Here is a 5,506-nt window from a genome sequence, read left to right as displayed (position 1 = left end):
CTGGTTTGACAGGTTTGGGTTTTTCCAGAAAATGTGGTGTTTGAAACTTTCCATACATTATTTTTTAATTGAACAGTATCATTTTGTTTGCTGTCATACAGCCTTGATGGCCACAGACTTTTTCTGCAGGACTTAGTGATGGGGGATCATTCTCTGAGCTTGTAATTTGTTTCCCCATGGACAATTTATTATATTTCCCCATTTAATCTGGAGAAACTCAGCTATTATGTAATATGTACATCACCAAAGAAATGTACCGTTTCCTCACATTTGATTATTATGAGTAGAGCTCCTCAAACCTTATCACTTAGTGTTAGCATGGAAAACACATAATCACTGAATGATTATATGCAGCTACCTTTATTCTCAAGCTCAGGAAGCCGGGATGTGACATCCACCCAAATCTGACTTCAACATTGATCTGAAGTGAATACATTTTATACCTTCCCTTACATAACAGTGGTATGATCATATGCTAATCATCAACTTAACACTGTTCTATTGTTTTCTCCCAAGCATGACTTTAAGCCCCCCCTCCTCCGGCAATATTGCTGATTTATTTCGCAGGTGTTAATCCGCATGAGTTAACTGAAACAATCCTGATATTTTCTTCAGCAATCTTTGTATTCATGTCAACCCGAGCCTGTACAAGCAGTTCTTACCTACTCCCGTTCCCAAAGCCTATTTTTAACTATTCCAATTTTAGAAACATTTTAACCCTATGTTAACATTAGTATCATTTGGCTGTTTGCCAACTCCACTCTCTCACAGGATGAGTAAATATCAGTCTCCACTGCACTCCCACTCCTTGCAAAAATCTTCCCTTCATGCAAAAAATAGAACATCTGGCCTCCTCCTGGGAATCCAGCAGAGAAAGGCTGTGGTGCTCAAAAGCCCAGGTTATATCCAGGTGGGATTGCTTGGCTCCTCCCTCCTGGGCGGAGCTTCTCACAATGGGATGACATAATTCCATTGGTCATGCGGTGGATTCTTGATAGCCCATAAACAGTTATTGGGGTAAGTCATAGTAGGAGATAACAACCAGTGCCCCACAGCTTGTGGAGGTAGTAATGGAATGAATACATCTGTATTGGAACCTAGGACAGCACTTGATGCAGAGTGAAAAGTCATTATTACCAGTTGGTGACACAGCTTTGTGACTGCTTGTCTGGAGCCAGCAACAGAACAGAGTTGGCTCAGGTTGGTCCAGCTGCCCAGCCCCCTGAAGCTGTGGGTCTGCATTTGGCTAACCTGAAGCTTGAGAGGATTCAGGATATGGAGCCTTGTGTCCATCGTGTTGACACAGATGAAGAGGTGTTAAAAGGTAGAGTGGATACTGCACCCTGTTTTGTCTGTGATGTGTGAAAACCTACAGAGATTTTTTTTCTGTTACTTTTTGTTGTTGTTGTTTGTTTTGTTTTGTTTTCTGCTCAGATCAAAATTTGTTTGCCCTATGCTTTGTGAATGACTCTGATGGCTGGAAACAAAACCAAACCAGAATTTCTAACAAATAATACTCCATGAAGTAAAACATGGTTCAGACAGATTTAAATCTTTATTATTTCTATTTTAGACAATCTTTTGTTTAACCCTTGTTGACACCCATTTCACTGTAATCATGAACTCCATTGAGGGAGAAGTCTCAAATTAACAACTTGCATTTCCTCTGTTTCATTTGAGTTTGCAATGCCAGGTGGTTATGGTTGGCAGCATACAAGAGGTTGTTTCATTTTCAGGTGCATGCAGAGTTGCACCTCCAATGACTTTTCTAACAGGAAATGCAAAATTACATATTATAAGGGCTAGCATTGTCAGATGCTGATATTATACTTTTGGGGGATTTTTCTTTACCATGGACTTAGCCATGAAGCTTTTACTTGCTCTTACCAGAGCTAGTTCTGGAAGCAGTTTTTCTGCACTGGGTTTGATTCCTGGGAAAGCTTCTTGTTGAAGCTTTCTGTTACACAACTGGTGAATATTTGTGGATAAGATACAGCTAACACGTTGGCAGTCACCGTGTCATTGCTTTCTTCTAGACAAGGGAACAGGAACACACCAAATCTTCTGGGACCTGAGAGGAAGCAGACAATGCTCAGGCTCTTTCCCCACCTGAATTGTATACAGGAGCAGTCATCTGGCAGCCTGCAGTGGCACTGGGACCACAGCCTGACTAAACATGAAAAAACAAACTATGGGAGTTGCAAGACAGGCAAGTGGTGCTGGTTCACCCCTGAGAACTTAAAAGGTTTCGAGCAATCCAGGGCAGCTCAGCTTGACATTTTTCGCATTACAAAGGTAAAAACAAGCAACAGGAGAAAAAAAGAGACTGCATCTCATCTGAACAACCTAAGGGAGCACAGATGACACATTTTTACCCATTTGTAGGTGACATAAATGAACTCTGCACAACATCAAAAGAGTTCTCTGTTTATGAGCAATGTCTCAATTTGCATTATTGCCACATACTGAGGAGAACAGAGATGTATGTTGACTTTCTCATGGGTAAAAGCTGTGGTGCTTCCCACAAAAAGAAGAGGTAATGAGGGGTTCCTTTGACATCCACATGCACTTTGTGATTTGACAATTGGTAGCAAAGTCTGCATGAGGGTAGCAAGAACAGGTGAGAATGTTGAGTATGGATGCAAGAAGTCTGTCAAGAGCTCAGTGATCTGGGCAGAAAGCAAAAATAAAAGTTCTCAAATCACAGAAACAGAATTTCTTAACATGGTGCTCTCCAACTTCCACATGGAAATTTCTCTATTCACCTCAGGAACACTTCTACAAACAAGTAAATCTGTATAAACATAGGTTCTTATTCCATGCTGTGTATAATTTGAGTTAAATTGGCTAGTTTGATCATAATCACTGTGCCAACAAGTACCAGAGGAAGCTGGACTGGACATCATGGATGGCTCTTTGAGGTATTTAGTGCTTATTTGGCAAGGCTTGCTTCTGCGCTAATGGGTGCACTGGAGACCCATTCCAGAGCAGAGACAAAATCAGTTTGCTTTTTCAGAGTTTTCACAGAGTTTTCTCTAACTTTCCTAAGGTTAGAGCTGTGCTTATTCATGATGTCTCTGATATTGAAGGAATTTACAATGCATTCCAACAAAGTCAGTAGACACTTATGTTAGTTATTAATTCAGTAGACTGATATAATTTGGAATCTCGCTGTATCTGTGAATACATGAGTGGGATTTTAAGATACAATATGTGATTTCTCCTGTCAAAAACTAAATTGCAGCCTTGAAGAAAAGATTATGAAGCACCATCCAAAAAGCTATAGGTGTATTTTTATAGTAGTGACTACTGGACAGATTTTTGACATATAATCTTATCTGTCATTCTTCTGATCTCACTCACTGATTTGGCAAAATGTTCAAATCTGTCTTCAAGAGATTAAGGTGAGAAGGGAGGAAATCGGTGACAAAACCAAAGAAGTTACCAAGAACAGAAAAAAAGGGCACAGTTTCCCATAGCAAAAAAGAATCTAGTCCAAAGATAAATGTTTTAGATCTTCTGAAAAATTCAGAGGGCCTTCAACTCTAATTACGTTCAGCAAGACCTAAGCACTTATAACACTCGGGAGAACTATTCTGGTCCTTGAAGGGCTGCATATTTGCATTTTCAATCGTATTAACCTTGCTGATATCTGTTGATTGCACACTGTATTTTATAGGCTGCATATGTCTGACTTGATGTCAACATCTGTTCTTCCAATGGTACAAGTGTGCCTAACTACAAAATATCAAGCTAGGAGTATCTCATTGCCATATATTATTTCTGTCTTGTTTCTTAAAAGCACATCTTGGAGATCAGGTACTGCAAAAAGAAAATAGATGGTGTCCTTTTAGCAGTTAGTAGCAGCTGAGTTCTGGGAAATTTGGGACAGAGAAGCAGCTGTTTCCACCTTGTGTTCTGTGTTTGCAGAAGTATGGGGCTCCCTGCACTTGAAATCTTCATGATGCAACTGAGCTACATCTGGAAATGAGGACATGCTGGTACATTGCAGAGGGAAAAGGCTGCAGTTCTACATTTGTCAAGTCCTTCTGCTTCTCTGCTAAGGAAGCAAATAATAAGCAATGTCATAAGAGAGGACAGGAAAGAAAAATACCAAGGTAAGCATTGTCTCATACTGATTTTCGGTCTGATTCAAAGTTAAAAGTTCACACCATCAGCCAGTCTAAGAGGGTCTGTAAATATAAGAATGGATTTAAAGACCTTCAAGCTTCCCAGCTTGAAGGCTGTTCAGCAAAATTGAAGATGGCGCCAAGTTAGTGATTAATGGAAATATTAAATGCACAAAAGGATAATGTATTCATAGTCTGAACAGCATTACATTACCAATCAGTTGTTTTGTTATAATGTGCTCCAATTATCCTGAGCTACTGATGCAAATACATTTTGATCAGTTGAATCAATAAGCGAATTTCATTATTACAGCTTCTTGTTCAGTTTTGGAGAGCCTGAGAACAATGAGCTTTTGATTATCCTCTGTGTAAATGTTGACAAACTTTACTCATATTGACTAATGTGCTCCTGGAAGACATTGAGATTTTGCAGGGATGGTGATGGGCCACTGCGGAATGGAATAGAATAGAATAGAATAGAATAGAATAGAATAGAATAGCTCACTGTAGGTATCTGATTGCCAAACATTACAGTGTTGGCTGCTTTCAGGGAGTACTCTGCCACCTTTCTTAAGTCCCAGGCTATGTCTGCAATACCTTGGAATGGGTCTGTGCAGAAGCATTGGTGCTGTGCAGTGGGAACCTATGTTGCTCACATTTCAAGGCAGTTTCCTTCAGACTAGATCCAGGCTGGCCCCAAGGATAAACCCATCAGAGACATTAGTGAATTCATGAGAAATATCTCCTGGTTCTGCTTCTTCCAGAAGGAAGCTTGTTTGTACACTTGAAAGCCTTACCATAAGGTGACCCAAACAGTGAAGGGGAAGGACTGACTCAGATTTAAATAGCATTCCTGATTTGATCTGAAATGCCACTGCCAGTGAAATAGCATTGTAATTCTCTTGCAGCTGAAAGTAAGTATTGTTATGATTTTGAGGGACTTCTTCCAAAGACAGCTACCTTTAATACCCTAAATATTTTTTCTCACTCTTTTTCTCACAGTAATTGCTTGTGGCATCAGGCATCCTGATTTTTTTTTTCTATATTCATCTAACAGTACAAATCCTGCATTCTAATCAGGGATCTCAGCTATGGTCAAAAGCTGAAAAAAGGAAGACATGACAGCTTGTTATAAGACTTCATAACCACTGTCCTTTTAATGTTTCACAGAGCACAATGGAGCTGGTCACCATTTTTTACTAACAAATACTTTTTGATGGAAAAATGAAAAGACACTGAGAGATGAAGCCGTAGGAAACTGTTGACAATCAGCTGGCTGTCTGCAACCAAGGATGAAGTTTAAAGCTGCTTGAAATAAAAGCTAAAAAACTAAAACATTTTTCTTTGGGCTCAATGTCTGAGAGTAACCAAACAAC

General features: G+C 39.6%; 1 long non-coding RNA gene across 1 annotated transcript; it reads left to right on the top strand.

Moving 5' to 3' along the window:
• Positions 1-1,027: 1,027 nt before the first annotated feature.
• LOC146444902 (uncharacterized) lies at positions 1,028-5,039 on the top strand. Its single transcript, XR_014850902.1, has 3 exons — positions 1,028-1,324; positions 2,037-4,118; positions 4,895-5,039. It is a non-coding gene; the product is annotated as an uncharacterized LOC146444902 (long non-coding RNA).
• Positions 5,040-5,506: the final 467 nt, after the last annotated feature.

Source organism: Lichenostomus cassidix, chromosome 1 (assembly GCF_008360975.1).
Source record: "Lichenostomus cassidix isolate B80296 chromosome 1, HeHo_3.0, whole genome shotgun sequence".
Classification (NCBI taxonomy): Eukaryota; Metazoa; Chordata; class Aves; order Passeriformes; family Meliphagidae; genus Lichenostomus; species Lichenostomus cassidix.
The sequence above is the reverse complement of the archived record's forward strand: the minus strand, read 5'-3'. Positions and strand labels throughout refer to the sequence as shown.